The sequence below is a fragment of the Pinus tabuliformis genome, chromosome 1_1 (genome assembly GCF_031772625.1).
Source record: "Pinus tabuliformis cultivar Carrire ecotype Pingquan chromosome 1_1, CPIR1, whole genome shotgun sequence".
NCBI classification, from domain to species: Eukaryota; Viridiplantae; Streptophyta; class Pinopsida; order Pinales; family Pinaceae; genus Pinus; species Pinus tabuliformis.
Window position 1 is genome coordinate 528,700,457 of NC_142297.1, and position 17,162 is coordinate 528,717,618.

Genomic DNA, 17,162 nt, shown 5'->3' on the forward strand with positions numbered 1-17,162 from the left:
AAAGAAGGTTATAGGTGACAAGCTCCTAGTTCAAACAATATTGCTAGAACTTGACAAGGAACGAAAAATAATATTGGAACCTAAAGCAGTCAAGGAAACAAGAACTCGACAACTACGAAATCAATCAATTTCAAAGTATCTCATCAAGTGGAAGAACTTACCCACTGAAGATTCCACATGGGAGGATGATAATTTTATACAGAAGCATCCAAAACTACTCAAGCATTGAGGAAAACACTTCTTTAAAGGAGAGGGGCATGTTAGGTCCATATAATACTAGTGTATTCCCTCATTGTTATTGTCATTGTAGCCCCCTTATTGTTATTGTTATGCCCATATTGTTTTTATTGTGCCCCATAGAAGCCCGCTATTGTTATTGTTATGCCCTTACATTATTATTTTTATGTCAGCTTTGATTATATTGTGACCCCTTAGTCTCCTTTATATAGAAAGGAGGTTTGGTCATTTGAATCATCCAAGAATTATTCATTTGTGTAATCTAAATGAGGTTCCCCCCTCGAAGAGGATAATTTGGAAGTCATTGATCTATCTCTTCTTCTATTTTTTGAGTTGGTTGCATAACAGTTCATGATATATTAGATAAAGCTAATTCCAAGTACAAAAAATGTTTTGATCAAAATTGGTTGCCACATAGGTTTCAACTAGGTGAAAAATTTTGGTTTCATTTGCAAAAGGAGTGCCTTACTGGAGCCCATTAAATGCTTTGACCACTTTGATATGGGCCTTACACCATCATTGAGGCTGTGGGTGACAATTCTTTCTAGCTAAGTATTCCCCCATTACTTAGCTTACATCAGTGTTTAATGTGGACAACCTTCAACATACTTTCCACCATTGTTGGACACATCAGACATTGTTGAGCATCTAACCCCAATAGAGATCAACCTATCTTACATTAAATAGGCCAAAATTTATCAAGTCATGGACACACAAATTAAGAACACTCACCAACAGAGGATCCAACTATATCAGGTTGTTAAAGTCGACAAGCTCCTACACCAAGGCAAGTGGCTCACCAAGGACCAAGTTTAGTATAAGTCTCCCCATCTCATGGAGACACTCAAAGTAATAGGGAACATTTCTTCCTAAGGGGTAGGGAATAATCCAACTAGATATTGGTGGCCACTCGCCTATTTCACTTGGCCCCCCAACATTGTTTCCTTTCAGTTCCTATTTTCTAGCATAGTTTCTATTTTTAGCAGCTTTTCAAGCCTTGAACTTTCAGAGTCGTTTTGATGCCCTAAACGATATGATTTTGGGAAATGGACTATCATTTATTGAACAATATTTTCCTTAAATAGACCTTTCTAACAGGCTATCATGCGTGCCAAATAGAGATCATATGCCAAAATTATGACCTCGGGAAGTTGACATTCCAACTAACCCCAACGGGGCCCACAAAATTTTGTTGTTTCATCTCTTAGGGTTAGTTTTTTGGATGTTTAGGGTTTCTCATTATTTATTCATGATAAAAAATGCCTCAGAACCTCATTTTAACCAAGTTTAGAAATCATGTAGCTATTACATCTCTTCTAAGAGATAAACTACCATCGTTCGAGCTAATTTGTTTCTTTTCTGCATGTAAAATTTTTTCAACAATTGTTATTTATTAATTTAAATTTTGTTTTGTTGTATCTCTGTTGTTGGGAAAAGTAACCAATACGGAATGACCCTATCCCACTCTAAGGGTGATAAATCCTTAGCAACAATCAAAGCAAAGCTATCTAAGATTACTTCTTTATGAGATGCAAAAGGGGAAAGAAAGAGATCCACTCACCGATGTCTTTCGCCAATGGTTGATCCAATCTTCTCTCCTTGCTGCTTGCTCCCAGCTCCTTGTTCTCTCACGGGCCCAGCTACACCAAGATCCTGCAAAAAGACAAGAAAGGGAAACTACAAGAAGCATGCATTCATAATTGATTCAAGGATTAGAATAAATCAAATACGCAAGTAAAACAATACATCATTGAAACACATGCGAATAGAAGAACCTCAAATGCTTTATTAATGGAAGAAAGTAAGGTTCAAGTGGTGATACAACCATAAGAGGCCCAATCTAGCATCACCTTCCCGACGGAAAGAAATCTCCTCTTCACCTCCTTCAAGAAATCACCCAATAGTTCCAACTGTAAACCAACAGCAATTCTTTGCACAAAATTCCAGCCTACAGATCTCATGGGATGAGATCCTTATATAGAGTTTTGAAGAGAAGATGAGTCAGCTTGATGTGTGACTAGTGTCCTCTTCAACTCCAGTTCTTCTTCAGTTCTTGAGTCCACTTGGAGATCCTAGCTTCCACTTGGAGTTTTAGAACCTCTTACTCATCACTAGGTGAATCCTTTGATCCAAGTGTCATTTTGGAAGCTTCCTGGGCACTGACACATTGAGGAAAGATACCTCCACATGTCAAAACTCGCTCAGCGCAGGTAGCCTTTGTTGAAGTTGACATTCAACGCAAGTAGACCATGGAGCAGTTGACATTCAGCGCAGATGCTCAATGGAGCAGTTGACATGATCCAGAATTGACTTGTTTTTGAGTGTTTTTCAGTGGAGAACTGACTTCAATTGCTGTGGTTTGCTGACCTTGTTCCTCTAGGGGTAGGAACAACATGTTTAGGGACTTTGGATCCCTTAGATTATGGACATTTCATGCTTTATGCTGTAAGGCACAAAAATGTCTATAACAGTTGCCCCCTAAAGTATGAGGTCGTTTATCGGGTGAAATGCTTTATCAGGAGGATCCGAAGTTCATTCAATCGCCGGGAGGTGACCTGTAATAAAATACAATACAATACATTATTTTTCATACTGCTTTCATGATCTAGCTGAGGCGGGCATTTCCCATGCTCAGCTTTATAAATACATTTTATGTACATAGAACAGACAATCGTCTGATAATTCTCTGCTGAAATTATCATCCTTTGAGTAGGGTGATCATCTGCTGCACATGTCAATGTTTTTATTTCCTGAATATATATCGCAGCCCGGATGGATGAAACTAGATCCGGGGTCTTCAAACTCGTCCGATCTTCACTCTAAGTACAAGTCAATCCATGTGAGAATTTCTTGGAGTTGAACATGGACAGACATCGCTTGATTACCAGTCAATGATGTAAATTGTTAACAAGCGCGAGAGGAATCACCGATAATGATGATGACCCTCAAGGTACTACAGTACATATCACGTGGTGTGAATAGAGGACTTGGCGTCGAACACCACGCAAAATCTCCCGGTCGAAGGTCATTGATGTATACCTGTCGTCGGAAGTGAGAAACTTGCCATTGAGGCATGCAAGCTTCAAAGTACTGGGGGGTGTGTTCCTAGATCAACTTCTTGGATAATGAGCTGATGTCGACAAGAAGCGATCCATCAAAGGAGGGCCTTAATGAATCCCACATCAGTGACACGGAACGGAGCTAATGATTGTGATGAAGGTGAAAACGACCCGTGAAATATGATTCAGGGTGGCGGTCATGAAAAGGATGAAAGATGATGTATGGCAGTGGATGGGACACGGTTGACTCCTCTTGAACAACATCTCTTGAACATATAACGACACTGATGTGATGGATCGGTAGCATTACCCCAAATGTGGATGGTATGGCGAGACCATGGTGATGAGACCGGTGAATGAAACAACCCAACCCGATGTGGTACGGAGGCAAAAGTGTCATGTTCAAGAGCGACTTGCTACCATTACAGCTTTGAGATTCTCCCAATTTTCCCCAGTCATTTCTGACCAGTACCTCTTTATTTTTGTCAAGCTTGAGGAGGATAACATATGCTTGTTCTATAACCTGCCCTTCGGGCAAGCCCATCGCTATGTTTTAACGAGCCTAGCGATAGGGAAACTCGTTCTCGTCTAAAGACAAGTTTGTCGCTATTTAATGTATTTAACAAGTCTAGCGACAAAGACAACTCGGTCCTTTTCATTTTTAGAGAGTCTGAAAAGGTACGTAAAGTCAACTCCAAAGGTCCTTTTTCATCATCTAATCCCTTAAGTCCGAAAAAGTATAAAACAATACAGAAGGGATGAATGTTCGATAGTTTTATCGAGCCGAACTAGACAAGCGCTCGATCTTTTTGTGCAATAATCCCTCAGGTCCAAAAAGATTAAAATCTAGAGGAGGGATAGCTCTTCCGGTCCTTTTAACGAGCTGGAAGACCAAAACTCGGCAAACTTTTCATATTTTACGAGTCAAATGAAAAGAGCTCAAAGAAGACTCATATTTTGAGGAACGAGTGATAAACAGGGATAGCAGCAGATTCCAGGTACAGGTTGGAATTTTCCAATCACGGCAATGTCACAAGGATGGCTAGGTGAAATCACTCTTCGCAGCTGTTCCTCAAAATAGGTAAACAATCAAGTGGATGTGAATGATCGGCCAAATGAAAAGTGGAGGTGACGGTGCAAACACGACCAAGGCTTTTATGGCTGATGAATTTACGGTCTCAAATGGTTATTTACCGGTTCATTTTTCTGGATGAGCTTGAACTCTGGGGGAAGCTTGCTCACATGTGCATTTATTTTTTAATGAGCATGAACTCTTGCTAAAACTGCTCAATTTTGCATTTATTTTTTAACGAGCATGAACTTTGCCAAAACTGCTCGTTTATACCAGTCATAAGATAAGAACTGTCTCCTGGAGATCGCTATTTTTTAAGGAGCTTCATCTCTCTACGCTTTGCTCCATTTCCTTTCTTTACGCAAGTTTGGGTTACGACTAATCCAAAAAGCAGATAAATAATCGCTCCTCGCTTGCGTTCCAAAAGGTTTGCATGCCCCCAGGTATAAAGTACAATTTCAAGGTTATCCCTCCAGTTTCCACATCTGTTTTTCTTTGGGTGTTCACAGCTACTTGTCTCCTTGCTAGTCTAGTTTTACTGGGACTATACGAGATCACAAGAGAGAAGCTACTTGGTTTTTCTCGTTAGTCTAACTTTAAAGGATCTTTGCAAGATCGCAAGAGAACAGCTACTTGCGACAAGAGAACAGCTACTTGCGACAAGAGAAGAACACTCCTCAAAGATAAAACATTTGTTTTACCAAAGGCATACCTCTTTCAGGTTACCCGAAGATTGTTCTGTTAATCTTTCAAACGAAACATTTCTTCGGCATTGTCTACAAAAATAGACAAAGGTGAGTGGCGCTGCCTTAAACACATAACTTTGACAAAAGAATCTTATCCCAGAACAACCCCACTTCCTTCAACTCCTTCTTCTTCACGGAGCCTTGGCTTTTGCCGGCTCTACCTTACGAAGAGGAAGGAGGGGACGGGGTACGGACTAGTCATATTCTCCCGTGGAAATTCTACCTTATACCCAGGGTTTTCTCTGCCCAAAGCAGACCAGGATGCATGCCCCCTGGGTTCCAGCCCTATTTTCCCGAATCACTCGCACTCATCAGGAAGAAGAACCGGGGGTGGAGACCTTTCTTGATTGAATAGACCATTCAGGGTTGGTATTTGACTATTTGCGATGCGTGATCCCGGAAATGAAAGTTGGTCTACGAGCTTGACCATTCTTCCTTCGTGTGGAAAACACATTACTCTAAAGAGTGAGGAGACTATTGCTCCCATGCAATATATATAGTCTAGTCCAAGGAGTAGGTTATAATCCAAGGGTCCTCGGACGACCATCACGTTCATTTGAATGGCCTTACCTTTCAATGTAATGGGCACATTGGGGAGGATCCCTAATGGTCGACTGGTTCCTTTATCGAAACCCGAGAGATTTCTTATCTCAGGTAAAAGCGCCGGGGAACCCAGTGCTTTCCAAGCAATAGAGGAAAGGATACTCACAGATGCCCCTTCATCAATGATAGTTCCAACCATTACCATTCTGTATATTTGGACTATAATTCTGAATGGTATACTGGCTGGTAACCGGGGTCTGCCTAGTTGGTTCCAATCAAAGGACACAACCAGATTGCTTGGTGGTGGGACCGAATACACGGCTAGATATGACCTTGACGATGTTCCTTCCTGCGATAAAGGAATGGGCGCATTGCCCTGATGCTCATCAGAGTCGGTGTTGATGAAAAGAATATGGATGGTGTCATCCTTATTCTCTTCGGTGAGGGTGTCAGCTGAAGATGAATCTTCAGTGACGGTGTCATTTGAAGATGAAACTTCTGAAGGGAGAACCGGGTCAACTGCCATTTCGACCTTTGGACTTTCGTCCGGTCTGGATTCAGTAGGTTCATTTTCAGTGACTGACGCTTCAGCTGACCACTTGGGCGGGCCAGCTGTATTTTCAACCAACAAAGGACTTGGCACGAGTTTTTTGTATCCAAGAGCAAGTCGTAACGGTGAAACCGGTCGATCTTCCAAAACTCTCTTTGCTTCGTCTAAGAAGGGACAATGGTGGATGGCGTGATCGCCTTCACACAGTCTGCAGGGGAATCTTGTTCCCCCTCTTTGTCTAGAACCTTCACTTTCGCTGGTTGACGGTAAGCATTCAACATGGCTATCAGAGGTTGATGCTTCCGAACTGTGCAAACGAGGGGACCAGTCCCTTAGTATCCGGGGAATACAGGGACAATCTCGGTGGAAGTGGTCTCCTCTACATATGACACATGGCGATTTAGGCCCGGTCCGTGCTGTGTGTGGATTTTTGTCAGATGTCTTTTGCTTGCCCCCAGTCGCCTTAGGCTCCTTCTTCTTCTTTTCTTTCTTCTTCTTCTCCTTCTTCTCCGTGGGAGCTTGGCTTTTGCCGGCTCTACCTTGCGAAGATGAAGGATTGGAGGAAGATTTATAAGAAGTAGAAGGCTGGAGGGTAGCTCAGGACTGATCTAACTGTTGACTCGACTGTTCAGGAACTGTGGTGTTCTGAACTACACTGGTTGAGAATAGCCAAACTGGCAGGCCAATTGTCAGTCCTGGAAGCGACAATGTGGCCATGTGGGGCGCACCAACTTCTCCCCAAGAGGAGAAAGGGCTAGGATTTCCATCATGGGGAATTCCTTGGTTGGTGTGTTCCATGTTCTCAACCTAAAGATCAACGCAGGAATGGGAGGTGATTATGTTCCGTTTTAAAATAAATTTTATACAACGACGCTTTAGACACAACTTGCTTTTTCACTTTTTAAGAGTCGAGAAAAAGCTAAAGATGACTCTAGTCTCCTTCGATGTTTTAACGAGCCCGAAGTGACAAATGCTCGGATGGACTTTTTCAGTTATAGAGTTTGAAAAAGGCCAAAAGAAACTACTCTGGAGTTCTAGGCAGAGGGTGTGCCAAACCTTTCGCAAAACCACAGAATACGTTTTACGGTACGGGTGGTCGATCTTCGTGAATGCTGTGTTCACTGCATTGCGATCAGTAGGGCGTCTGACACGGCTTCCTATGGATAAAGGCTTTATTCCTATAGGGGTCTCCCAATATATACGTGACGGTACGTGGGAGCACAAGTCCTTATTGATACTTATCGCTTCACTGTGGAGGAATCACCCAACCACTCGATGCTAAGATATCACATTTAACGATGCCGGAACACATCTCTAGCTTAGACCTCTATGTATTTTCGTTATGTTTCAAAGCGTTGTTATGTAAATTCAATTCATTTTAGGTTGATCTTGCTAAGCAGTTTGCCTTTATGGATCACCACGTGATGTATAGTACAACTCCTAAATGTAGTCTAAGAATGATAAGCAAGCTTTTTCAATTCTTTCAACTTATGAAAATCTTAACTACTGAGGGAAAAGAAAGACATCAACTTTTCACACAGATCATAGAGCACACACTGATGCACTTTTTCCTAAACCAACATGCAAGCTGTCAAAATGCACATGCACAATGCAGGTATTTCTTTTCTTCTTTCTTAATGTTGATGTATTACAAAAAGAAAGCTGTTGTATAATTTCGAATTCAATTTCAAGTGAAAGCAAACAAGCTTTTGTCCAAAATCAAAAGAACACCTTAAGATTTACTTGTTTCAACACTAGAAATACTTAAATTCGAACCATATGACGAAAGCAAAAGCTCAATCAGCTATGAACAACAAATAAACTAACTCTTAGGATCAAAACGACACTTTATCACAAGTCTAGATCTAAGAGGCCACAGCAAGACTAGTTCACTTTCGTTATGGGAAACTGTAAATGAAGTAAGAAATACAAAAAGAACAATCACAGTTTCTTTATACAACCGAGGCGGAATAATGGCAAAGAAAGGTAGTTTCAGATAGGTACAATGGTTGATAACAGGCTGCAAAAACAATACTGAAAACTGGGCAACAGAAAGCAGAGAACCCCAGTTGCACAAGGCAAAACTGGTTCAGCGCAGGCTCTGCACTGTCAGTTTGACATTCAGCGCAGGTAGCCCCTTCGGGACCTGCGTTGAAATGCAGACTGCCTTCACTGCAGTGGCGCTGAAGAGAAAACTTTCGTTTCTCTCAGGTTCCGGGTCACAGATTGCTCAAAAATCAACTGTTTTAGGCCAAATCAGAGGCTATCAATCAAGTACACACTAGAGGATGATTAAAGGAAGATGAAGACTATCACAAAGAGCTATTTAGAGTCCTTGTGGATCAGCTCTTCAAATCATAAACATGCCCAGAAACTGAGCTAGAGTAGCTGCCCTCTACTTTGCATCTGAAAGATTCAAATGCAGTTCGATTCGGTACTCCCTTTGTTTAGGAAATGAATAGCAAGAAACACAAGCATCCAACAAGATACGCTCCCCAGCGGAGTCGCCAGTTTGTTGTTGGGAAAAGTATCCAATACGGAATGACCCTATCCCACTCTAAGGGTGATAGATCCTTAGCAACAATCAAAGCAAAGCTATCTAAGATTACTTCTTTATGAGATGCAAAAGGGGGAAGAAAGAGATCCACTCACCGATGTCTTTCGCCAATGGTTGATCCAATCTTCTCTCCTTGCTGCTTGCTCCCAGCTCCTTGTTCTCTCACGGGCCCAGCTACACCAAGATCCTGCAAAAAGACAAGAAAGGGAAACTACAAGAAGCATGCATTCATAATTGATTCAAGGATTAGAATAAATCAAATACGCAAGTACAACAATACATCATTGAAACACATGCGAATAGAAGAACCTCAAATGCTTTATTAATGGAAGAAAGTAAGGTTCAGGTGGTGATACAACCATAAGAGGCCCAATCCAGCATCACCTTCCCGACGGAAAGAAATCTCCTCTTCACCTCCTTCAAGCAATCACCCAATAGTTCCAACTGTAAACCAACAGCAATTCTTTGCACAAAATTCCAGCCTCCAGATCTCATGGGATGAGATCCTTATATAGAGTTTTGAAGAGAAGATGAGTCAGCTTGATGTGTGACTAGTGTCCTCTTCAACTCCAGTTCTTCTTCAGTTCTTGAGTCCACTTGGAGATCCTAGCTTCCACTTGGAGTTTTAGAACCTCTTACTCATCACTAGGCGAATCCTTTGATCCAAGTGTCATTTTGGAAGCTTCCTGGGCACTGACACATTGAGGAAAGATACCTCCACATGTCAAAACTCGCTCAGCGCAGGTAGCCTTTGTTGAAGTTGACATTTAGTGCAGGTAGACCATGGAGCAGTTGACATTCAGCGCAGATGCTCAGTGGAGCAGTTGACATGATCCAGAATTGACTTGTTTTTGAGTGTTTTTCAGTGGAGAACTGATTTGAATTGCTGTGGTTTGCTGACCTTGTTCCTCTAGGGGTAGGAACAACATGTTTAGGGACTTTGGATCCCTTAGATTATGGACATTTCATGCTTTATGCTGTAAGGCACAAAAATGTCTATAACAATCTCTATGTTTTTTTTAGATATATATTTCATTTTATTCCTTCATTAATCCATATTATCATAGTATATTTTTAGATTTGGGTTTTTCATTGAGTCTTTTTAATGATTATTTTTCCAAATTCCTAGACTTTCACCCCCTAACAGACCTGATCTTCATCACTTGATAGATTCTAGTGCTCAATATGTGGTACATGACATCAAAAATTCCATAAGTTGTATGTTAGTGCACTCCAATATTTGGAATTTGGGTTTTTGGAAATAAAGAATTGTAATTTTTTCTAGATGTTTAAATAGTTGGTTCTTTGTATATTGGGAACACTACTCACTTATGCTAGCACTTTTGATGAAATGCCTAGATTTATGCTAATACCTTATAACCATCACTTATGTTCCTTCTAAATTTCCCCTGATTTAGCCCCCTTTATATCTAAGCCTCAGTAATAGTCTCTTATCTAGACCATGTGACCAAGGACTAGGGTTGAGTACTCCAATCCCCAAATTTTCCAAAACTATCACAAAATATTTAATTGCAACCATAGATTTTTACTCTTCTTAATGCCACATCAATTTTTGTATTCTTGACACATAGTGGACATGTGTCATCCCTTTGCCCCCATCTCACCACCTGTAATATTATGTTAGTTGAAATGTAGAAGCTTCCATGCCCATGTGTCACCTCCATGTTAGGCCACATCCTTCATTAGGCACATTTACCTTCCTGACCCATTTGGATCTGAGAATTCTCATAAGATCCTTTAATAAATTTTTCCAGATATTCGATCTTATGGATTTCATATTTTTCAAATCAAGGATTTCCAAATCTTCAAAATCCATTGGAATCTGGGGCTTTATTTTTCTTCTGTTGCATTCTTCTCTTTTCTTTCAAATTCCACTACAAGTAATGAGTCAAATCTCAATACATTTTGATTTTCCATAAGCATGTCATGTTGATACACCATGAAAACATGTCATATTAGTAAACTCTATCCAAATTATCACATCACTAGTGACATGTCAATAGTGACATCCATTTCCGCATCGTGTACCATGTAATGTTAGCAAACTCTTTCCAAACTATCACATTACTAGTGACATGTCGAAAACCACGTCCATTTACACATCGTGTAACATGTCACACTCTAAGTGGGTTCATCCTTCCTAGATCCACATTCTTTTCTGCACCATATTTTATATCTAAGTTTTCCAAAACACATAAAATAATTTCTATATTTTCAAACTTCTAGACTCTATCAGACTATAGGAAAGAATCCCATCAAGAAATAGAAATGTAATTATTGGATTGTGCATCTTTAGGATCCATCTGGATTCTACAAAACATATAGGAAGAGTGTTGGTAAATGATGGGAAAAGGGTTATTTACCATATTTCCAATTTCTACTATGTTAGTAGTTGGTTTGTGGGGGCCTAACCTAGGTTCAGAGTTAGTTAGCCAAACAAATCCATACACTACTGGCTCTTTCAGCATCAGCCCGTGGAGCATGGACTGAAGTCTCACCCAAAGCAGTATGGGGGGATGTTGGAACCAAGTTTCTGCACCATTGAGATGGATGTGATGTCGTTTTATTCCAACTATACCTGCCTTTGCGCAAGTTGCTTATCCCTCTGTTCTACCCTTCAGTACCTTCGCGAAATGTTACAGTCGTCTTTCGTGCAACCCTAACCAGGGGCTAACACACTTCCATGTTGCTAGGGCAGCGAACTGTGATATTTCCCAAACTACGCTAAGTATCTTACTTATCTTATTAATAGATCTTAGTTAACTTCGCATAAACAGATGTTCTTACTTGTGTTCACTTAACCAATACAGTTATACACATTCGCGCATCATATAAGCATTAGAAGTGAAATTCATACCCAATATAATAGATGCATAAACAGGAAATAAAGACGCAAAAATCATAGAATACTTCTCTTGATTGATAATTCCAAACGATTACAGACTTGACCCACCCTGCGCACTCAGCTATAGGGGTCGACGCACTCAGCTGCGAACTTCTAGGCCTTTGCGCACTCAGCTGCAGAGCCTCTACCTATGCTACGACCCAAAACTTAGACTTATACTCAAAGCTATCTCTCATACATCATTCCATCCTTGATTTCTTCGTCTATATCATGCCTTAACTACATAGAGCTTAGCTCTATTTATATAATCCCATGGTCTGTGGACCATGGGTAGATTTTCTACAACTGGCATTACATTATCAAAATAAAGGTGCACAACCCTATGACTCTTTAACAACTACACGCTCCGTGACCACAAAATGCAGAGTCTTTACATTTGGATTACAAAAATTGGACCAAAATATGGGCTTTAAGCCCCAAAACTACCTTTGGGGGATCCCACACCCAACAGGCCCCTAACACAAACATCATGACTCACCCTCGAGTCACTCTACAGGTGCGGAGATCTTAGCACAAAGACCTCCTAGTGCTGTTTGAATCACCACAACATTGACAGCACACTGACCAGCTACCTACTGGACTTCTTCCACACGTTGTTCGGTGACTACTACTGAACTACTGCTATGAATATTCTACTGAGCTGCCTGCGGTTTCACGAGATTTCCTTCAATGGAGTTTTTGATCATGTAAGCCTTGTTTATCCATGGTTGTATGCGCACTTTTAAGACTGCTTCCTTATGTCGAGTGACATCCACTTATTCCTTGAGCACCTTTGCCTCCTGCATCCATGCAAGCCTCTGTGTAAGGGAAACTGTCTATGTAGCCCCTTTTACCTCGTCATACCTCTGTTGTGTCTCACGTGCCTGTATCTCTAGGCACTCTACATTTAGTTCCTCCTGTAGGGTGGTTAGGACCTCGAATGACTATTCAAAAAGTTGCATGCACTCTGCCACTGCACTGTCAACCACCGCTATTGCTACTATAAGAGCGGTGGTACATTGTTTCCTGATCTTCGGCGGAGTTGAAGGTTGAGCCTTCAACTGCAGTTCTGCGATATGTAGGTTCAGCTCTAGCTGAACCCTGGGCATTTCTTCTCAAGCGTCACGCACCCCCGTGGCCAATTTGTGGAAGCGTGCCTCCACTACTTCTTCTGCCTGAATGTCCAACTCTAGGACCATTTGGCATGCTTCCTCTACCACCTGCATAATCTGCCTATTTTTCTCTACTGCCTCATTGCGTTGTAGGCCCAAATACTCAATGATGATGCGCTACTTGCTCATCGACTGTAGAGCGCAACTCTCCCGAGCCCTGAGTTCCATGGTGACTCCATCCTATAAGAGGTAGAGCATCTCCCAAGGGAGCACGACCATGTTCAATCCTACCCCTTTCAGACTACTAACCATAGGCTTGTCGGCCTCATTTTCTGTAGTGAGTACCCCATTAGGTAGCAGTACCACGTTGGTCACCCTTGTGCGCAACATCTCCTCGGCAACTGCAATGCCGATCGCGAGGCTGGTGGACACTGTGCTAGCCTGTGGAGTGTGAACTTGCAACTCCTGTAGTTCTGTTCGAAGAGCCCCCAATACTAGTTGTTGTTGTTCTTCAAATTATTGGAGGGCCTCTGTGGTGACATCCCTCACCGTTTCTCCAATGTCATGCAAATCCCCCTCAGTGAGGGTGATTGGGTCGAAGGAAATTTTGGATGTCTTGGTTTTATTTTGCGGCACTGCCTGCTCTCGTGGTCGCGGATGCTTGAGTTGGGTGGATGTCGTCTGTGGGTCCGCACCACCTTCTTCTGTCTCTATTTTTGCCGTAGTGCTCGGTGAAGGTGAATTTTTTCCTTCACGCTCTTCTTCCCCTATTTTCTGTTGTTTCACCACTTTCATGGCATTGCGCGCTGCCTGGGCCTTAGCCTCTATTTCCTCTTTCCTGCACTTCTCTGCCAACTATGCCATTCGAAGTTTTGTCTCTTCCTTCTTGTGCTGCGTGGAGGGCTTGTCCATTTATGTTGGGCATGGAATCCCCCCACAGCAGATTTTGGGGCTCAAAGCACAAGTTTTGGTAAAAGATGGTGTAGAATTCCACGAATTACGGGCGCGGAGTGAAAAGTGTACAATTGAGTCATAGGGTTGTCCACCCTAAGCATTGTATTGTAAATTAGTGTAAAGTCAGCCTACCCATGGTCCGTGGACCATGGGGTTGTATAAATAGAGTGATACTTTAATTTGTAAAGCAAGTTGAAGTAGTAGGAAGAGGCTCTGCAGCTGAGTGCGTAGAGGCCTAGTAGAGTCCACAGCTGAGTGCACAGACCCTGCAGCTGAGTGTGCAAGGCGGTGTCGAGGTTGTAAGCAAGATTGGAATTAATAAAAGAGAAGTTGATTCATATTCCTTTGTACTTGCAATGCACTATCTTCTTTATTGTTGGATTCGTTTATGTATTGCGCGTACTGTTATGATTGAGGAATATGTTGTAATAACAAAAAATTTAGCATACATAAGCTAAGTAATTGGGTAGTAAGCAAGAAGCTTGGGTATTATATGAGTCGTGCCCCGAACAGGGTTGCATGGAATTCGCACTAGAGGTCGCGAAGGGATCGCAAGTGCGCGCAGTGCTAGGTCAGACTACAGACCTCCACAAGCCCATTAGACATCCCAAGGGTGCAGAAACCTGGTTCTAGCACCCTCCCATAATACTTTGGGTGAGACCTTAGTCCGCGCTCTGCGGACTATTGCCGAAAGGGCCAGTAGTATCAGGATTTGCTTGGCTAAATCACCTCTGAACTTGGGTCAGGCCCCACTAAGCCAACAAATGGTTCCATTGCCGAGACTGGGATCTGCATAAAGGATGTCTGATGTCATGCCATTGGAACCCTACAAAGAAAGAAATTCAAGAGTGGTTGGACAAGAAGATTCACAAGTTCGTGGCGTAGGAAAACAGAAACCCACGAGTATCTAAGGAGCAGTGGCTGGATCGCTACTTGTACACTGAAATCTACAAAATTTTCTTTGCATCTTTTCTATTTGAGTTTTATGAATGGATCGCAAGATTAGTAGACAACCAAGGAAGATGTAGGCTCAACAAACCAATAGAGTGGACTCTGGAACTAGTGTAAAGACTAGAAGCCTCAGAAGATAAGATAGTGTGAGCTGTGGATCACTAGATTTACCGGATAATAGGAGGATTTATCACTGAGTTTGTGGTAGACATGATCGTCAACTACAATGAGGCAGAGCGACGTTTTCTCAAGGGACCGGGAGGTAAGTACGTTAAATCTTTCAACACTTGGATTAAGACGCTATTGTGTTAAAACCGGGTTATGTGAATAAATTAATGTTTGAGACTACACAGAATGGAAAGATCTACAAAAACGGAAGCATTGAAGAATTAGAAAACAGTCCCTTAATTTCAACCTCGCGGGAGAGTGAGGAAGAGCTCGCGAAGGTTTCTCCAAGAAGCGTGGTCAGTTTGATAAGTCAGTGAATTCCACATTTACCACCCCCACCCACATTGCCACCCACTTCACCCCCATCACCTCCATCTCCACCCACTCCACCTCCATCACCTCTGCAGTTCAGTATGGCAAGTGCGATCAAACTACTGGTGTTCATGGGAGTAGGAAATGAAGACCCATACCAATTCTGGTTCATGGTAAGAGTATTATGGGAAGCACAGGGCATCGTGGATGATAAGATTAAAAAGCCTACTTTGGTGAGCATGTTGCAGGATCGCACATTAACGTGGTATATCAAGCATTCTAATGAACACCCGAATGCAGGAATTATAGAGATCCAGGAATTAGCAGGCCAAAGTCAGAGACGCAATCAATCATTAGGTTTAAAGAGATCATGAAACTCCCAGGTGAGACCCCTTGGGTTCTGGACCAAAGGCTAGAAAGTACGATTTGTGAAGCCAACATGACATTAACAGATGCATAGCATCACGCATGGTTTGTGGCCTCACTTACGCCACACCTAAGGATGGTGCTGTCACAACAAAAACTTTCCACCCAGGCCGAAGCGTTGGGGATGGCCATGAGGTTACACGAGACCCCTATACAAGACCCTGGATTGGGAGTCCAACAAATCCATGTGCAGCTACAGAATCTATGTCTAGAAATGCAGATTTTGAAATGGGATAGGGCACCTCGGCCAGAGGCATGTGAGGAAGTATGGTGCATAAAATGCAAAGGTCAAGGCCACGACAAAGATCACTGTCCAATGTTCGCAAAATACTTGGCAGGAGGAGGGCCAATGCCATTAAGACCAAAGGCACAGGCGAGGCCGAGTGCGGCATCCGCATTATGGTGCACAATCTGCCAGATAGGAGGAAAACATACCATGGATAATTGTCATCTGTTGTAGAAGTATACGCAGATGTCCCAGCATTTGTTTTGTAACTTTTACAGTTCTGTAGGCCATGATGAATGCCTCTGCCAAAGCTATGAACTAATGATGGATCAGACTCTTTCCTACAGGGTTTAGGCCAAAACATGAGCCCTCGACCCAAATGTAGGGATGGCACGCACTGGGTTTCAGGGGTGCGTCAGGGTCAAGGCAGAATGGGACCAGGAAGGGGTCGTGGACAAATAATCTGTTACAATTGCAAAGGACTAGGGCATTATTCCAATGATTATATGAACCTGACTAGGATATAATGTTGCTACTCTAATCATTTTGATCATGAGGCCGAAGATTGTCCTTCACTGATAGCGAAGATGCATGAAAAGGGGGTACTCCAGCCCCCTCTGACCCAAATTTTACAAATGACGAGGTCTGAACCACACGAAGAAGACCCAAATATAAACATGATGCTCAAGAGCAGTGTGACAATGAGAGATGATAAAGGAAAGTAACCGGAAGAGAGCGCATGGGTTCATAAGGAATAAACGAACCTGAGTTTGATGTAGAACGCATGAAGGAGACATTCATGGAAGCTAAGAAGAGCTTCATGGAGGCCTCCACTTCAGGTAGTAAGGATCAACTAGAACTAGGGATGGATCCTTCAATGCTCACTACCTTTCTGGAGACATGCATGAAACTGATGTGCGACAATAGGGCAGTTAAAACAATATAGGAACTTATTGCTAAGTGTGCAGGGTTAAGAGAACTGTGCGTGGTTTGAAAGTTGGGAAAGCATACGTTACGCACAGGAAGGGAGATGAGGTTGACTGTGCAAATAGGTGAGTACGAAATGGATCAAGTAATCCTAGGCCTGGGTTCTGATGCAAATGTACTACCAAAGCAAACATGGGAACACATGAGCTGACCCGCGTTACAGTGGTCCCCTATTCAGTTATGAATGGCATACCAACAGTAGACTTTTTCCATGGGAAGATTGCAAGGGGTGACATCCAATATTGAAGGCATGACCACGCAAGCAGATTCTGAAGTGATAGATATTATCGATGACAACAATCCCTATCCTCCGCTACTATGGATAGATTGGGCTACCGATATGAACAGAGTCATAAA